Genomic DNA, 18,942 nt, shown 5'->3' with positions numbered 1-18,942 from the left:
CAGAAGCTCCCCGCTCCTGAGCCCCGCGGGCAGCCAAGCACCGGGCGGTCTCATCGAAGGGCCTGGGCCTCAGCGTGAGGGCTTGGGAGAACTGCAGCTCATCTGGCCTTCTCTTCCTCCCTATGCAGCTGAGCACCACTGTCCCCAGGGCTGCAGGCCCATCCTCTGTCCGGCCATCTGGCCAGTGGCCACCCGAGGGCCTGCCAGCCATGTGGCATGAGAACTGAGTGCCAGGCAGCTGGCTCGAGGCCGGAGTACTGGTGGATATGAGGTCTCACCCCTCTGAGCTCTCTCTTCTCTGAATCGGAAAGTAAATAAATATATTTATGTTTCAAGGGCACAAGGTCCCGACGGTCAGGCTTGTCAGAGGGGACCCTGTATGTTTCTGGGAGCCTCGGATGCCTTTCTTGGGTTTGTGGCGACCACCGGGCACCCGTCAAGTGAGAGGAAGAGGATGTACCCTCCATGTAGAAGCAACTCCGTAGCCAGGCGGGGGTGGAGGGAGGATGCTTCAGGGACGAGCTTGTCCGGCCGAGAAGCCAGCCCCTCACCGCCCTCCCTTCCACTTGACACATCACCTCTTGGGCTTCCTCTCCACCTCACAGGGTGGCCACCCAACCCTCTGAGCCGCAGCAGCAGGGCTGCGATCAAGGCGAAGGAGATGTGAGCAAAGTGAGTCCTTCCCTGCGACATCTGCAGCCTCTCAAAGTTGCTATCGATCAGTCATGTACTGATTCGATCGACTCTCAAGCATCAGCTCCGAAAGTTTGCGTCAGCCAGGCGGAGAGGAGGCGTACGAGGCCCTGGCCGCACATTTAAGGGGCTGCTCCCTCTCCGGTCACACAGGGCATTCCTCTACCTTGTGCCCTGGACACCAGGCTGGCTTCTCCTGGTCCCGGCCCCGGGCTGGTGCCTGCTTGCGTTGGTGGAGGGGGACAGCCCGTGCCTCTCCTCCCAACTCAGAGATGGCGCATCACCACCTAATTCTAGACAACTGTCTGTCTCCAAAATCATCACCTGCCAGGTCACTGACTGTCTCCCAGAATCTGCCTTTGAGCCTGCTGGAGGGTTGACTGTTGGGTCCCCAGACAATCTGGGGCAGACTCCCCTCGCTTCTTTTCTGTGTGTCCTGCCCACTGTGGGGTTACCCTCAGCCTTGGCCATTTTTCAGTCTTGGGTCCACGTAGCTCTTCCACAGTCAGCATGGGCTACTATGACAAAATGCCACAGGCTGCGGGGCTTAAACAACAGACATTTATTCCTCACAGTCCTGGAGGCTGGATATCCACGGTCAAGGTTCTGGCCAGTTCGGGTTCTGTTGAGAGCCCTCTTCGTGGCCTGCCTTCTCTCTGTGTGCTCACACTACCTTTCCTCAGTGTATGTGTACGAAGAGAGAGAGAGAGAGAGAGAGAGAGAGAGAGAGAGCGAGCCCATCCTCTGGTGTCTCTTCTTCTAGACACTAATCCTATTCTAGCCCCATCCTTATGACTTCATTTAACCTTAATTACATCCTTAGAGGTCCTGTCTCCAAATACAGCCACTGGGGATTAGGCTTTCAACATGAATTTTACAGGGACACAATTCAGCCCATAGCAAGGCCCAAGGGGGTGAGGGCAATCTTGGTTGTAGGTTTTTCTCCTTCACCACTTTAAATATGTCCTGCCACTCCCTTCTGGCTTGCGGAGTTTCTGCTGAAAGATCAGCTGTTAACCTTATGGGGATTCCCTTGTGTGTTATTTGTTGTTTTTCCCTTGCTGCTTTTAATATGTTTTAATATGGGAGGGTCTAGATAGATTTGTCTGGGAACCGTGCTTGCAGAGTTATGGATTCGTTCTGAGTGGGGAAGAGATTGATCCAATGAATGCCTGTATACGACACTGACAGAGGGGGTACAAGGGCAAATACTCCCAGTGATGTGAGCTCTTCTTCCAGCAAAGGAGGGACATCTTTCATCTGGCCACTGATCACAGGAGCTGAATGGGGGGGTGGGGCAAGACCCTTCCAGGGTCAGACAAAATCTATGGGGTCCAGACCTAAAATCCAGACCTATGGACCACACAGTCTTCCTTCCCATCCTTCCTAGTGGGCCTGGAGTCCACAAGGTCCGAACTGCTTGCTTCTATGAATTTAACTTAAGAAAATTCAACAGTCATGCAAAGATGTATACACAAGCAGAATTTTGGGTGAGGAGAGGAATTCTTGCCAGGGTTATGAGAGCTGCATCCTGGCTAAAGCATCATGTATGGAGGTAATATTCACAAGGGCAGTAGCTTTGCCATCCTGTCCATCTGTGCCCTCTACCACTGCCCAGTGCTTGAATGGCAGTTCACTCATTCGGGGCATCAAAAATATTTGTCCAGGGCTTCCCTGGTGGCGCAGTGGTTGAGAGTCCGCCTGCCGATGCAGGGGACACGGTTTCGTGCCCTGGTCCGGGAAGATCCCACATGCCGCGGAGCGGCTGGGCCTGTGAGCCATGGCCGCTGAGCCTGCGCATCCAGAGCCTGTGCTCCACGACGGGAGAGGCCACACAGTGAGAGGCCCGCGTACCGCAAAAAATAAAAAAAAATAAAAAAAATTTTGTCCAATGAATGAATGAATGCATCATACAACAGATTCTTGCATTATTTCATAATATTTTTTGTATATCATTTTTAAAATTATTTATTTATTTGTTTATCTATTCATTTGGCTGTGCTGGGTCTTCCTTGCGGCACATGGGAACTCCGTTGCCGCGTGCAGGATCTTCCTTGCCACATGCGGGATCTTTCAGCTTTGGCATGCAGGATCTATTTCCTTGACCAAGGACTGAACCTGGACCCCCTGCATTGGGAGCGTGTAGTCTTAACCACTGGACCAGCAGGGAAATCCCTCATAATATATTATGATAAATGAAATCAGAACCAAGTCTCTTTTTTTAAGTTGAAGTATAGTTGATTAACAATATTATATTAGTTTTAATATTATATTAATTTTAGGTGTACAACATAGAGATTCAGTATTTTTATAGATTATACTCCATTTAAAGTTATTACAAAATAATGGCTATATTTCCCTTTGCTGTATAATATATCCTTGTTGTTTATTGATTTTATACCTAATAGTTTGTATCTCTTAATCCCATACCCCTAACTTGTCCCTCCCCACTTCCCTTTTCCTACTGGTAACCACTAGTTTGCTCTCTACTTCTGAGTCTGTTTCTGTTTTGTTGTATTCATTCCTTTTATTTTATAGATTCCACTTATAAGTGACAACATAGAGTATTTGTCTTTCTCTGTCTGACTTATTTTAATAAGCATAATACACTTGTGGTCCATCCCTGTTGTTGCAACTGGCGATATTTAATTTTTTTATATAAATATCATATTTTCTACTATATATATACATATATATTAATACATATCTATACCACATCTTCTTTATTCATTCATCTGTTGACCAACAGTTAGTTTTCTTCTGTATCTTGGCTATTGTAAATAATGCTTAGGAACATTGGGGTTCATGTATCTTTTCAAATTAGTGTTTTCATTTTCTTTGTATATATACCCAGAAGTGAAATTACTGGGTCATATGGTAGTTCTATTTTTAGTTTTTTGAGGAACCTACATGCTGTCCTCCATAGCGGCTGCACCAATTTACACTCCCATCAACAGTGCAAGAGTGTTACCTTTTCTCCACATCCTTGCCAAAATTTGTTATTTGTGGTCTTTTTTTTTTTTAAATTTGTGGTCTTTTTGACGATGGCCATTCTGACAGGTGTGAGGTGATACCTCACTGTGGTTTTGATTTGCATATCTGATTATTAGTGATGTTGAGCTTGTTTTCACGTGCCTGTTGGCATTCTATATGTCTTCTTCGAAAAACGTCTATTCAGGTTTTCTGCCCATTTTTTAAATCAGGTCATTATTTGGTTTTGTTTTGGTTTTTGCTTTCTGATATTGAGTTGTATGAGCTTTTTATAAATTTTGGATATTAACCCTTGTCAGTCATATCATTTGCAAATATTTACTCCCATTAAATGGGTTGTATTTTCATTTTGTGGACGATATCGTTCGCTGTGCAAAAGCTTTTAAGTTTAATTAGGTCCTACTTGTTTAGTTTTGCTTTTATTTTCTTTGCCTTTGGAGGCCTATCAAAAAAAATATTGCTATGATTTACAGCAAAGTGTTTTCTGCCTATGTTTTCTTTTTCTTTTTTTAAATTAAGTATAGTTGATTTACAATTTTGTGTTAATTTCTGCTGTATAGCAAAGTGACTCAATTATATTATACATATATATATATATATGTATTCTTTTTTTTTAACATCTTTATTGGAGTATAATTGCTTTACAATGGTGTGTTAGTTTCCGCTTTATAAAACAGTGAATCAGTTATACATATACATATGTCCCCATATCACTTCCCTCTTGCATCTCCCTCCCTCCCACCCTCCCTATCCCATCCTTCTATGTGGTCACAAACCACCTAGCTGATCTCCCTGTGCTATGTGGCTGCTTCCCACTAGCTATCTACCTTATGTTTGGTAGTGTATATATGTTGATGCTACTCTCTCACTTTGTCACAGCTTACCCTTCCCCCTCCCCATATCCTCAAGTCCATGCTCTAGTAGGTCTGTGTTTTTATTCCTGTCTTACCGCTAGGTTCTTCATGACCTTTTTTTTTTTTCCTTAGATTCCATATATGTGTGTTAGCATACGGTATTTGTTTTTCTCTTTCTTACTTACTTCACTCTGTGTGACAGACTCCATATTCATCCACTACAAATAACTCAATTTTGTTTCTTTTTATGGCTGAGAAATATTCCATTGTATATATGTGCCACATCTTCTTTATCCATTCATCTGTTGATGGACACTTAGGTTGCTTCCATGTCCTGGCTATTGTAAATAGGCTGCAATGAACATTTTGGTACATGACTCTTTTTGAATTACGGTTTTCTCAGGGTATATGCCCAGTAGTGGGATTGCTGGGTCATGTGGTAGTTCTATTTCTATTTTTTTTTTTAAGGAACCTCAATACTGTTCTCCACAGTGGCTGTATCAATTTACATTCCCACCAACAGTGCAAGAGGGTTCCCTTTTCTCCACACCCTCTCCAGCATTTATTGTTTCTAGATTTTTTGATGATGGCCATTCTGACTGGTGTGAGATGATATCTCATTGTAGTTTTGATTTGCATTTCTCTAATGATTAATGATGTTGAGCAGTACTTCATATGTTTTTTGGCAATCTGTATATCCTCTTTGGAGAAATGTCTGTTTAGGTCTGCCCATTTTTGGATTGGGTTGTTTGTTTTTTTGTTATTGAGCTGCATGAGCTTCTTGTAAATTTTGGAGATTAATCCTTTGTCAGTTGCTTCATTTGCAAATATTTTCTCCCATTCTGAGTGTTGTCTTTTGGTCTTGTTTATGGTTTCCTTTGCTGTGCAAAAGCTCTTAAGTTTCATTAGGTCCCATTTGTTTATATTCATTTTTATTTCCATTTCTCTAGGAGGTGGGCCAAAAAGGACCTTGCTGTGATTTATGTCATAGAGTGTTCTGCCTATGTTTTCCTCTAAGAGTTTGATAGTGTCTGGACTTATATTTAGCTCTTTAATCCATTTTGAGTTTACTTTTGTGTATGGTGTTAGGACGTGTTCTAGTTTCATACTTTTACATGTACCTGTCCAGTTTTCCCAGCACCACTTATTGAAGAGGCTGTCTTTTCTCCACTGTATATTCTTGCCTCCTTTATCAAAGATAAGGTGACCATATGTGTGTGGGTTTGTCTCTGGGCTTTCTATCCTGTTCCATTGATCTATATTTCTGGTTTTGTGCCAGTACCATACTGTCTTGATTACTCTATCTTTGTAGTATAGTCTGAAGTCAGGGAGTCTGATTCCTCCAGCTCCGTTTTTCGTTCTCAAGATTGCTTTGGCTATTCGGGGTCTTTTGTGTTTCCATACAAATTGTGAAATATTTTGTTCTAGTTCTGTGAAAAATGCCAGTGGTAGTTTGATAGAGATTGCATTGAATCTGTAGATTGCTTTGGGTAGTAGAGTCATTTTCACAATGTTGATTCTTCCAATCCAAGAACATGGTATATCTCTCCATCTATTTGTATCATCTTTAATTTCTTTCATCAGTGTCTTATAATTTTCTGCATACAGGTCTTTTGTCTCCTTTGGTAGGTTTATTCCTCGATATTTTATTCTTTTTGTTGCAATGGTAAATAGGAGTGTTTTCTTAATTTCACTTTCAGATTTTTCATCACTGATGTATAAGAATGCCAGAGATTTCTGTGCATTAATTCTGTATCCTGCTACTTTACCAAATTCATTGATTAGCTCTAGCAGTTTTCTGGTAGCATCTTTAGGATTCTCTATGTATAGGATCATGTCATCTGCAAACAGTGACAGCTTTACTTGTTTTCCGATTTGGATTCCTTTTATTTCTTTTCCTTCTCTGATTGCTGTGGCTAAAACTTCCAAAACTATGTTGAATAAGAGTGGTGAGAGTGGGCAACCTTGTATTTTTCCTGTTCTTAGTGGGAAGGGTTTCAGTTTTTTACCATTGAGGATGATGTTGGCTGTGGGTTTGTCATATATGGCCTTTATTATGTTGAGGAAAGTTCCATCTATGCCTACTTTCTGCAGGGTTTTTATCATAAATGGATGTTGAATTTTGTTGAAAGCTTTCTCTGCATCTATTGAGATGATCATATGGTTTTTCTCCTTCAATTTGTTAATATGGTTTATTACATTGATAGATTTGCATATATTGAAGAATCCTTGCATTCCTGGAATAAACCCCACTTGATCATGGTGTATGATCCTTTTAATGTGCTGTTGGATTCTGTTTGTTAGTATTTTGTTGAGGATTTTTGCATCTATGTTCATCAGTGATATTGGCCTGTAGTTTTCTTTCTTTGTGACATCCTTGTCTGGTTTTGGTATCGGTGATGGTGACCTCATAGAATGAGTTTTGGAGTGTTCCTCCTTCTGCTATATTTTGGAAGAGTTTGAGAAGGATAGGTGTTAGCTCTTCTCTAAATGTTTGATAGAATTCGCCTGTGAAGCCATCTGGTCCTGGGCTTTTGTTTGGTGGAAGATTTTTAATCACAGTTTTTTTTTTTTTTTTTTGTGGTACACTGGTCTCTCACTGTTGTGGCCTCTCCCGTTGCGGAGCACAGGCTCCAGATGCACAGGCTCAGTGGCCATGGCTCACGGGCCCAGCCACTCCGCGGCATGTGGGATCTTCCCGGACCGGGGCACGAACCTGTGTCCCCTGCATTGGCAGGCGGACACTCAACCACTGCGCCACCAGGGAAGCCCCTTTAATCACAGTTTTAATTTCAGTGCTTGTGATTGGTCTGTTCATATTTTCTATTTCTTCCTGGTTCAATCTCGGCAGGTTGTGCATTTCTAAGAATTTGTCCACTTCTTCTAGGTTGTCCATTTTATTGACATAGAGTTGCTTGTAGTAATCTCTCATGATCCTTTGTATTTCTGCAGTGTCAGTGGTTACCTCTCCTTTTTCATTTCTAATTCTATTGATTTGAGTCTTCTTCCTTTTTTTCTTGATGAATCTGGCTAATGGTTTATCAATTTTGTTTATTTTCTCAAAGAACCAGCTTTTGGTTTTATTGATCTTTGCTATTGTTTCCTTCATTTCTTTTTCATTTATTTCTGATCTGATCTTTATGATTTCTTTCCTTCTGCTCACTTTGGGGTTTTTTTGTTCTTCTTTCTCTAACTGCTTTAGGTGCAAGGTTAGGTTGTTTATTTAAGGTGTTTCCTGTTTTTCTTATTTTTTTTGTGGTATGCGGGCCTCTCACTGTTGTGGCCTCTCCCGTTGTGGAGCACAGGCTCCAGATGCACAGTATCAGTGGCGATGGCTCACGGGCCCAGCAGCTCTGCGGCATGTGGGATCTTCCCGGACTGGGGCACAAACTCACATCCCCTGCATGAGCAGGTGGACTCTCAACCACTGTGCCACCAGGGAAGCCCTGTTTCCTGTTTCTTAAGGTAGGATTGTATTGCTATAAACTTCCCTCTTAGAACTGCTTTTCCTGCATCCCATAGGTTTTGGGTCATCGTGTCTCCATTTTCATTTGTTTCTAGGTATTTTTTGATTTCCTCTTTGACTCCATCAGTGATCACTTCGTTATTAAATAGTGTATTGTTTAGCCTCCATGAGTCTGTATTTTTTACAGATCTTTTCCTGTAATTGATATATAGTCTCATAGCGTTGTGGTTGGAAAAGATACTTGATATGATTTAAATTTTCTTAAATTTTCCAAGGCTAAATTTGTGACCCAAGATATGATCTATCCTGGAGAATGTTCCATGAGCACTTGAGAAAAATGTGTATTCTGTTGTTTTTGGATGGAATGTTCCATACATATCAATTAAGTCCATCTTGTTTAATGTATAATTTAAAGCTTGTGTTTCCTTATTTATTTTCATTTTGAATGATCTGTCCATTGGTGAAAGTGGGGTGTTAAAATCCCCTACTATGATTGTGTTACTGTCAATTTCCCCTTTTATGGCTGTTAGTATTTGCCTTATGTATTGAGGTGCTCCTATGTTGGGTGCATATATATTTACAATTGTTATATCTTCTTCTTGGATCGATCCCTTGATCATTATGTAGTGTCCTTCTTTGTCTCTTCTAATAGTCTTTATTTTAAAGTCTATTTTGTCTGATATGAGAATTGCCACTCCACCTTTCTTCTGATTTCCACTTGCATGGAATATCTTTTTCCATCCCCTCACTTTCAGTCTGTATGTGTCCCTAGGTCTGAAGTGGGTCTCTTGTAGACAGCCTATATACGGGTCTTACTTTTGTATCCATTCAGCCAGTCTGTGTCTTTTGGTGGGAGCATTTAATCCATTTACATTTAAGGTAATTATCGATATGTATGTCCCTATTCCCATCTTGTTAATTGTTTTGGGTGTGTTATTATAGGTCTTTTCCTTCTCTTGTGTTTCTTGCTTAGAGAAGATCCTTTAGCATTTGTTGTAATGCTGGTTTGGTGGTGCTGAGCTCTCTCAGCTTTTGCTTGTCTGTAAAAGTTTTAATTTCTCCTTTGAATCTGAATGAGATCCTTGCTTGGTAGAGTAATCTTGGTTGTAGGTTTTTCTCCTTCGTAACTTTAAATATGTCCTGCCACTCCCTTCTGGCTTTCAGAGTTTCTGCTGAAAGATCAGCTGTTAACCTTATGGGGATTCCCTTATGTGTTATTTGTTGTTTTTCCCTTGCTGCTTTTAATATGTTTTCTTTGTATTTAATTTTTGACAGTTTGATTAATATGTGTCTTGGCATCTTTCTCCTTGGATTTATCCTGTATAGGACTCTCTGTGCTTCCTGGACTTGATTAACTATTTCCTTTCTCATATTAGGGAAGTTTTCCTTTTCTATTCTTTTTCTATTCTTTTTCTATTCTTCTTCTAGGACCCCTGTAATTCGAATGGTGGTGTGTTTAATGTTGTCCCAGAGGTCTCTGAGACTGTCCTCAGTTCTTTTCATTTTTTTTTTTTCTTTATTCTGCTCTGCAGTAGTTATTTCCACTATTTTATCTTCCAGGTCACTTATCTGTTCTTCTGCCTCAGTTATTCTGCTATTGATCCCTTCTAGAGTATTTTTAATTTCATTTATTGGGTTGTTCATCATTGCTTGTTTCCTCTTTAGTTCTTCTAGGTCCTTGTTAAATGTTTCTTGCATTTTCTCTATTTTATTTCCAAGATTTTGGATCATCTTTACTATCATTATTCTGATTTCTTTATCAGGTAGGCTGCCTATTTCCTGTTCATTTGTTAGGTCTGGTGGGTTTTTACCTTGCTCCTTCATCTGCTGTGTGTTTTTCTGTCTTTTCATTTTGCTTATCTTACTGTGTTTGGGGTCTCCTTCTCGCAAGCTGCAGGTTTGTAGTTCCTGTTGTTTTTGGTGTCTGTCCCCAGTGGCTAAGTTTGGTTCAGTGGGCTGTGTAGGCTTCCTGGTGGAGGGGACTAGTGCCTGTGTTCTGGTGGATGAGGCTGGATCTTGTCTTTCTGGTGGGCAGGTCCACGTCTGGTGGTGTGTTTTGGGGTGTCTGTGGCCTTATTATGATTTTAGGCAGCCTCTCTGATAATGGGTGGTGTTGTGTTCCTGTCTTGCTAGTTGTTTGGCATAGGGTGTCCAGCACTGTAGCTTGCTGGTCGTTGAGTGAAGCTGGGTGTTGGTGTTGAGATGGAGATCTCTGGGAGATTTTTGCCATTTGATATTATGTGGAGCTGGGAGGTCTCTTGTGGACCAGTGTCCTGAAGTTGGCTCTCCCACCTCAGTGGCACAGCCCTGACTCCTGGCTGGAGCACGAAGAGACTGTCCTCCACACAGCTCAGAATAAAAGGGAGAAAATATAGAAAGAAAAGAAAAGAAAAGGAAAGAAAGAAAAAAAAGAAAGAAAGAAAGAAAGAAAGAAAGAAAGAAAGAAAGAAAGAAAGAAAGAAAGAAAGAAGAAAGAAAAGAAAAGAAAAGAAAGTTATTAAAATAAAAAAAATATTATTAAGAAAAAAATTTTAAAAAGTAAAAAAAAAAAAAAAAACGGATGGACAGAACCCTAAGACAAATGGTGAAAGAAAGCAATGCAGACAAAATGTCACACAGAAGCATGTACATACACACTCACAAAAAGGGAAAAAAGGGGAACAAAATAAGATATCTTGCTCCCAAAGTCCACCTCCTCAATTTGGGATGACTCGTTGTCTATTCATGTATTCCACAGATGCAGGGCACATCAAGTTGATTGTGGAGCTTTAATCCGCTGCTTCTAAGGCTGCTGGGAGAGATTTCCCTTTCTCTTCTTTGTTCTCACAGCTCCCGGGGCTCACCTTTGGATTTGGCCCCGCCTCTGCGTGTAGGTCGCCGGAGGGCGACTGTTCTTCGCTCAGACAGGACGGGGTTAAAGGAGCCGCTGATTCGGGGGTTCTGGCTCACTCAGGCCCGGGGGAGGGAGGGGCACAGCATGCGGGGCGGGCCTGTGGCGTCAGAGGCCGGTGTGACGTTGCACCAGCCTGAGGCACGCCGTGCGTTCTCCCGGGCAAGTTGTCCCTGGATCCCGGGACCCCGGCAGTGGCGGGCTGCACAGGCTCCCCGGAAGCGGGGTGTGGATAGTGACCTGTGCTCGCACACAGGCTTCTTGGTGGCGGCAGCAGCAGCCTTAGCGTCTCATGCCCGTCACTGGGGTGCGTGCTGTTAGCCATGGCTTGCGCCCGTTTCTGGAGCTCCTTTAAGCAGCCCTCTTTATCCCCTCTCCTCGCGCACCAGGAAACAAAGAGGGAAGAAAAAGTATTTTGCCTCTTCGGCAAATCCAGACTTTTCCCCTGACTCCCTCCCGGCTAGGCGTGGTGCACTAGCCCCTTCAGGCTGTGTTCACGCCGCCACCCCCAGTCCTCTCCCTGCACTCTGACCAAAGCCCGAGACTCAGTTCCCAGCCCCGCCTGCCCCGGTGGGTGAGCAGACAAGCCTCTCGGGCTGGTGAGTGGTGGTCAGCACCGATCCTCTGTGCGGGAATCTCTCCGCTTTGCCCTCCGCACCCCTGTTGCTGTGCTCTCCTCCGCGGCTCCGAAGCTTCCCCCCTCCGCCACCCGCAGTCTCCCCTCGCAAAGGGGCTTCCTAGAGTGTGAAAACTTTTCCTCCTTCACAGCTCCCTCCCACTGGTGCAGGTCCCGTCCCTATCCTTTTGTCTCTGTTCATTCTTTTTTCTTTTGTCCTACCCAGGTATGTGGGGACTTTCTTGCCTTTTGGGAGGTCTGAGGTCTTCTGCCAGCGTCCAGTAGGTGTTCTGTAGGAGTTGTTCCATGTGTAGACATATTTCTGATGCATCTGTGGGGGGAAGGTGATCTCTGCGTCTTACTCTTCCGTCATCTTCTCCTGTCTCCTATGCATTCTTTTTAATATTATTTTCCATTTTAGTTTATTTTGGGACATTGAATAGAGTTCCCTGTGTCATACAGTAGGACCTTGTTGTCTATCCATTCTATATGTAATAATTTGCATCTACTAACTCGCAACTCCCAGTCCATCCCTCCCCTCCCCCTTGGCAACCACAAGTATATTCTCTATGTCTGTTGGTGTGTTTCTGCTTCATAGATATGTTGATTTGTGTCATATTTTAGATTCCACATATGAGTGATATCATATGGTATTTGTCTTTCTCTGTCAAACTTACTTCATCTAGTATGATAATCTCTAGATCCATCCATATTGCTGCAAATGACATTACTTTGTTCTTTTTTTATGTTTGAGTAATATTCCATTGTATAAATATACCACACCTTCTTTATCTATTCATCTGTCGATGGACATTTAGTTTGCTTCCATGTCTTGGCTACTGTAAATAGTGTGTCAATGAACATTGGGGTGCATGTATCTTTCTGAATTATGGTTTTCTCTGGATATATGCCCAGGAGTGGGATTCCTGAGTCATATAGTAATTCTATTTTTAGTTTCCTGAGGCACCTCCATAATGTTTTCCATAGTGGCTGCACCAACTTCCATTCCCACCAACAGTGTAGGAGGGTTCCCTTTTATCCATACCCTCTCCAGCATTTGTTACTTGTAAGCTTTTTAATGATGGCCATTCTAAGTAGTGTGAGGGGTACCTCATTGTAGTTTTGATTTGCATTTCTCTATAATTAATGATGTTGAGCATCTTTTCATGTGCCTATTGGCCATGTGTATGTCTTCTTTGGAGAAATGTCTATTTTTCACTTGTGTTTTTTTGTTGTTGTTGTTGAGTTGTATGAGCTGTTTGTATATTTCTTTTGCTATGTCTGCCTATGTTTTCCTCTAGGAGTCTTATGTTTTCAGCCTTACATTAGTCTTTAATCCATTTTGAGTTTATTTTTGTGTATGGTGTTAGAGAGTGTTCTAATTTCATTCTTTTATGTGTAAGCTGTCCAGTTTTCCCAGGACTACTCTTTGAAGAGATTTTCTTTTCTCCATTATCCTCCTTCCTTCTGTTGACTACAGGCTATGTTTGTCCTTCTTTTTCTAATTCCTTTTTTTAAATTCCTTTAGATGCTAGGTTAGATTGTTTATTTGAGATTTTTCTTGTTCCTTGAGGTATGCCTCTATTGTATTCTTTTTAATTTTCATTTTTCTCAATGTATTTTCTGATTTCCCCTTTTATTTCTTTCATTGACCCATTGATTTTTTAGTAGAGTGTTTTTCAGTCTCCACATGTTTGTTTTTTTTCTTCCTGTAATTGATTTCTAGTTTCATACTGTTGTGGTTGGAAAAGATGTTTGACATAATTTCTATTGTCTTAAATTTGTTGAGCTTTGTTTTGTGGCTAGCATGTGACCTATCCTGGAAAGCATTCCATGTGCACTTGAACATAATGTATATTGTGCTATTTTTAGATGGAATCTCTTGTAGATATCTATTAAGTTCAACTGGTCTAATGTGTCATTTAAGGCTCCTCTTTCCTTATTAATTTTATGTCTGGATGATTTGTCCATTAATTAAGTGGTATGTTAAAATCCCCTTCTGTTATTGTATTATGGTCAATTTCTGCCTTTATATCTGTTAATATTTGCTTTATTTAGTTGCTCCTATATTATGTGCATATATGTTTATAGATATTCTATCTTCTTCTTATATTGATTCATTTATTATTACATAATACTCTTCTTTGTCTTTTATTATAGACTCAGTTTTAAAGTCTACTTTGGCTGATAGGTGTATTGTTACCCCTACTTTCTTATTGTTTCTATTGATGAAATAAAATTCATATTTTATGGCAAGATGAGAAAAAGTTAAACATAAATTTTTCCTTTGCCGGAGTGGGTCTCCTCGTTCCCCATTAGTGTGTATTGTGTATCTGCATTAACCAGACCTCCTTAGGAGAGAATCTTCCTTCTTAATCTCATCAAGGGTCACAACTCCTTTAGAGAGAACCTTCCTTCTTAATCTTGTGGGGGTTCCCTTGTATGTGATTTTTTGTATTTCTCTTATTGACTTTAGAATTCTCTCTTTAACTTTTGCCATTTTAATTATGATGTCTCTTTTTGTGGGTCTCTTTGGGTTCATCTTGTTTGGGACCCCCTGTAATTCCTGTACTTGAATATCTGTTTCCCTCTTTAGCGTCAAGAAGTAGTCAGCCATAATTTCATCAAATACATTTTCTACCCTTTCTCTCTCTTCTTCTTCTGGGATCCCTGTAATGTTGGTACGCTTGATGCTGTTGCAAAGGTCCCTTAAAGTATCTTTTTTTTTTTTTAATTTGTTTTTCTTTTTGCTGTTCTCATTGCACGATTTCCATTATCCTATCTTCCACCTCATGTATCTTCCAGATCACTTATGCCTTCTGCTGTCTCACCTAATCTGCTGTTAATTCCCTCTAGTGTATTTTCCATTTCAGTTATTGTGTTTTTCAGCTCACACTGGTTCTTTTTTTTTATATTTTCTAGTTCTTTGTTAAAATTTTCACTGTGTTCATTTATCCTTTCCCCTAATTCAGTTAGAATTCTCAGTATTATTGCTTTGAAATCTTTATCAGGTGAATTATTTATCTCTGTTTAATTAGGATTTTTTCAGGTTTTTTTTTTTTTGTTCTTTCATTTGAAACATATTCCTCCATCTTCTCATTTTGGTTAACTTTCTCTGTCTCAAGGAAATTAGGTGAAACACTTGCATACCCTGGTCTTGAAGGCATGTCCTTGTGTGGGAGTACCCCTATGCAGTGTGCACGTACCCAGTGGCTTTGCCTGGTGAGCTGGATCCCAAGTGAGCATGGTCTGTGTCTTCCCCAGGGTGTGCTGGCAGCCACCACCAAGGTGGGAGGTAATCTGGAGTAGGAGAAGCTAGAGCCAGAGACAGGTGCAAGCTGGGGCTTCTCCTATGCTCAGTGGCCATCACCACCCTACTTGGGGTGTGGGCAGGGGCCAAGGGGCTGGAACAGAAGCCAGGAGGGAGCTGGGTTTCTCCTGGTGTGATGGCAGGCTCTGCCTTAGTTTGTGTTGTGACTGAACCTGAGGGCTTGAGGCTGCATTCTGTGCTGGTTTCACTTTGTCCCTGGTGTGTGCCCATTGGTTAGTCTGGGTCAGGGCTGGAGGCATTGGTGACACACCACTGAGCTGGTCTGACTCCCTCCCAAGTGTGCACAGGGATGGTGCTGGCTGATGGAGCTGAGCTTGCTCCCTCCCAAATGTGCAGTGACATGCGCTGGCAATGGCTGCCTTTGCCCTGGTCCAAGGCAGGGCTGGGGTCTGAGACGACACTGTTCTCTCCATGTGTGTGCACTCTCATTGGCAGTGGCAGCCTCCCCCTTAGTAGGGAGCAGTTGTGGCGCAAGAGGGGCTGGAGCAGGAGCCCAGTGTGGGCTGCAGGGCTTGCTGGGGTGGTCCAAGAAGGCCAGCCAGAGCGCCGGGCAGTTTTCAATCTGCTGTGACTGCGAGTAGGCAAGACTGTGCTCTTCATGAGCAGACTCTCAGTTTCCTACGGCCATCTGATAAGCCCCACTCATTTTCAAACCAGCTAAAGGAGGGGCCTTGTCCTCCTGGTGTTGGGTCCCAGGGCTGGGCTGCCTAATATGTAGCTTGAACTCTTTGCTCTCTAGGGAGGATCCCCAAACCTGTGACTGCCCCCTCCTCTCCTGTGTCCCCCACCAGGGACACAGGTCCTAACCAGGTCCCTTCTCCTCTCCTCCCTGACTCCGTGTGCATCTTCCTTTACAGCTTTGGTCACAGAAGAGCCATTCTGATAGAGTTTTCAGGTCAATTTCAGCAAGAGTCTCTCTCTGCATCATTGTAGTTTTGATGTGTTCATAAGGGGAGCAAGCCCAGCCTCCCCGCCCTCCACCATCTTGATCTCTTTCCACCATAATCGTGTACATGTTGATAAGGTAGGACCGCTCGAGATGGCAAAAAAAGATGCACGGGGTATTCAGTTTCAAATAATTCTTTTTTGTATTGATGTGTGTGATTATCTGCTAGTTACTTTCCCTCCCCGCCCGTCTCCTCCATTTCTTCCTTCTTTGTTTCTATTTTCCATCCACAATCTTTTCAGTCAGTCAGTCAGTCAGTCAGTTCAAATATCCCCTTACCATAGGGTTACTAGTTGGTTCTTTCTCAAGAATGGCTCCTGGAAGCAGGACACACCCATGCGATGAAATGACCAATTTTATTGACGTCACAGATATTTTCCATGGGACAAATGTTCAAGATACCCACTGAACTCATGCTTTCTCCTGGGATGGGATGGAAGATGGTTCACAGTACATTTTTTTTTTTTTTCCTTTCAATCCCTGTCCACTCATCCCTATTAAATGTATTTTCTTCTGTTTCTGTGATCTATATCTATTAATTATTAGGGACATAAATGGAAATTATACCTCCAAATTGCTGGTCTTAGGAAAGAAAAGATTTGTACTTTTTCGTGGAGTTAGTTGATTGCTTTAAATTTGAAATTCTCTACTCAATTTTGTTCCTTGTGAGAAATGGTATTTTAGGAATATGAGGAGAGCTAATGAATCCACAGATAAGGCTTTTATCTGACCCCACCAGTGTGGTGTTGTGAGGTATTTTCTCCTTTATTTTTATTGGAGAGGATTTAGACACAGCTTTCTCAACTTCAGCTGCAGAGTGACCAGTGCAAGGTACTTATGTGTCCCAGTCTCATTTATCTGAGACAAGTGCTGGCAGGGGGCTTTGACGGACACACCGCATCCTCTCCTCAATTTCAGATGGGATTCCATTGGGAGCCGTTCCTGGATCCCCTCCAGAGCTGTCGCTGTTCTCTCTCCTGATCACTTAATCCATCAGAGGGAGGCCCAGTGACGTCAAACATACTTTCAAGTGTTTCCAGATATGAGAACAGCCCCGTCACTTTGGTTCTTCATGGGTCTCTTCTCTTCAAGGAGAGAATGTGAAATAAAAACCAGCTGAGATTAAAATATGCCAGTCAAGCAATTTGTATTTAGAAAACTTAAAAAAATATATAATTAAACCAATTGCTGTGGTTCAGCTTTTACCAGCATACGAACAGTTTTGGAAATGAGGAAGCAGCTGGACTCTGGCCGTATGCCCTGACCTTACCATTCAGTAGATGGAGGCAAGTCCTGGACGTCTCTAAGCCTCCGTTTCCTCATCTGTAAAATGGGATGTAGATGAGTACGTGCCATAGTAGGTGTTGTGAGGACGGATAAGAACACTTATAAATGGTTTTATCACATTGCCTGACTCAGAATGAGTGTCTGGAAAGTCTCCTTGGATGTATTAGGGTACAAGTAATGTTTGGAACGAGTCTAGTGGAGTGTAGAGTTTCATCCAAATGGTGGGCAGCTTAATTACTGAGGCGTTAGTTCTGTGAGGGTCTGTCCAGGGAACATTTGAGATGCTCCAAAGAAGATCACACCTGCTGGTTCAGCAGACAGCTGTTTTCAGTACACCAGGACCCCTGCATTCCTGACCAGGGGGCACTTCTATGCATGCTGCTGCCCGATGTTGGAAAGAGCCCTTCTGAGGTCAAGGCTGAGTGTCATGGGCATCAGTTGCCAGGAGGACATTAGTAACGCCACCAGGTGAAGAACTTGTTTGGAGCAACCATGTTCTCTCTATTCTGGTGGTACATCTGGGCTCTCTGCCACCCTGGGTTCTCTCCAGGCCCAGGCGGTGGAGGGTCCTCCCCATGCTGGGGGAGCCCTGGTTGCTCCCTTGGTGGTTGGCTGATGGCTTTTTAATTGGACCCCAAGTCTGTTGGCATAATGGAAGAGTCAACAGCCATCCAAGCTGGAGGGGGCAGAGGGCAAGGGAATTATTTTGCATTTTAATGCTTCCAGGGAGCTCTTGTTAGCTTTCCCTTTTAATTTTATTTTCCTTTCCTGTTAGGGCAACCTTGAGAAGTTTAAGAAATGGTCTTAGAACCTTTATAACAGTAATTTCTTTTCCAAGTTAATTTTGGCAGGACAAGAGTTGCTTTAGTCTCACTTTGGTTGATAAATGACACTTGTTTTAATTTTGTATTGTGGAGAATTGATTCAAGATGGCTTGTAAGTTTTGGAACAATGGTGCCTAATGTGCTGTTTTATTTCAACTAGTCAGAAGTCATTCTTGTGTGAGGTCGTGAGGCCTTTTAATTTAGGTTATGCTACAGGGAATTTATGTCTGATCATGGGTAGCTCTGGAGTCATCCAGTCAGGATTTTAATCACAGCCCACCTCTTGGTGGCTGGGTGATGTGGGGCACATAACCTTGGCTTCCTGGTTACTGGTTTCCTCATCTGTCAATAGGGGTGATGGTCGCCACTGCAGGCTTCTGTGGTAGCAAAGGAGGTGATGTATATAAAGTGCTCCCCCAGGAGCTGGAGCCTGGCCCACAGTACGTGGCGATGGATGCTTACCTTCATAGGTGGTCTTTGGATTAGGAATTTTTACCTTCATGGGCCTCCTTCTGTCTCTGCTTCTGTCTTTCTCTCTAGGACTCTCTCTCAACTGTATCAGTTCCCTTGGGTGGGGAGGCGGGCAGGGGTCTGCAGAGAAGGAAGGACACGTCATGAACGTGGGATCCTAGGGTGGTGCCAGGGTTGGGTCCAGGTTGCTGATTTTATCAGAAACTTTGCAACTGGAAGTTAAGCCTCAGAGTCCTGAAGCTGGTGACCCCGCATCAATTAGAAGACTCTCATAAAAAAAAAAAATTAAAAATACTTATCATTGCATTTGACAGATTCTTTTATTTTTTAAACCCAATATAAATTCAATATCTACCTATATGAACTCACACACTCCCCTCACACACAGGGCTGAGGACCACTTTCCTACGTCCAGCTTTTCCACCTCCCAGAGCAAGCCTGAGGTTTATCACTGAGGCATCACTGTGCCCTGGGAGGCTCTCGCGAACGTGATATCAACACATCAACCCCTGTGGCTGCTCCTCCAGCTGGCATGACTGAGTCAGCATCCTAATCTTCTGGGACAAAGGGAGG

Source organism: Orcinus orca, chromosome 3 (genome assembly GCF_937001465.1).
Source record: "Orcinus orca chromosome 3, mOrcOrc1.1, whole genome shotgun sequence".
NCBI lineage: Eukaryota > Metazoa > Chordata > Mammalia > Artiodactyla > Delphinidae > Orcinus > Orcinus orca.
The sequence above is the reverse complement of the archived record's forward strand: the minus strand, read 5'-3'. Positions refer to the sequence as shown.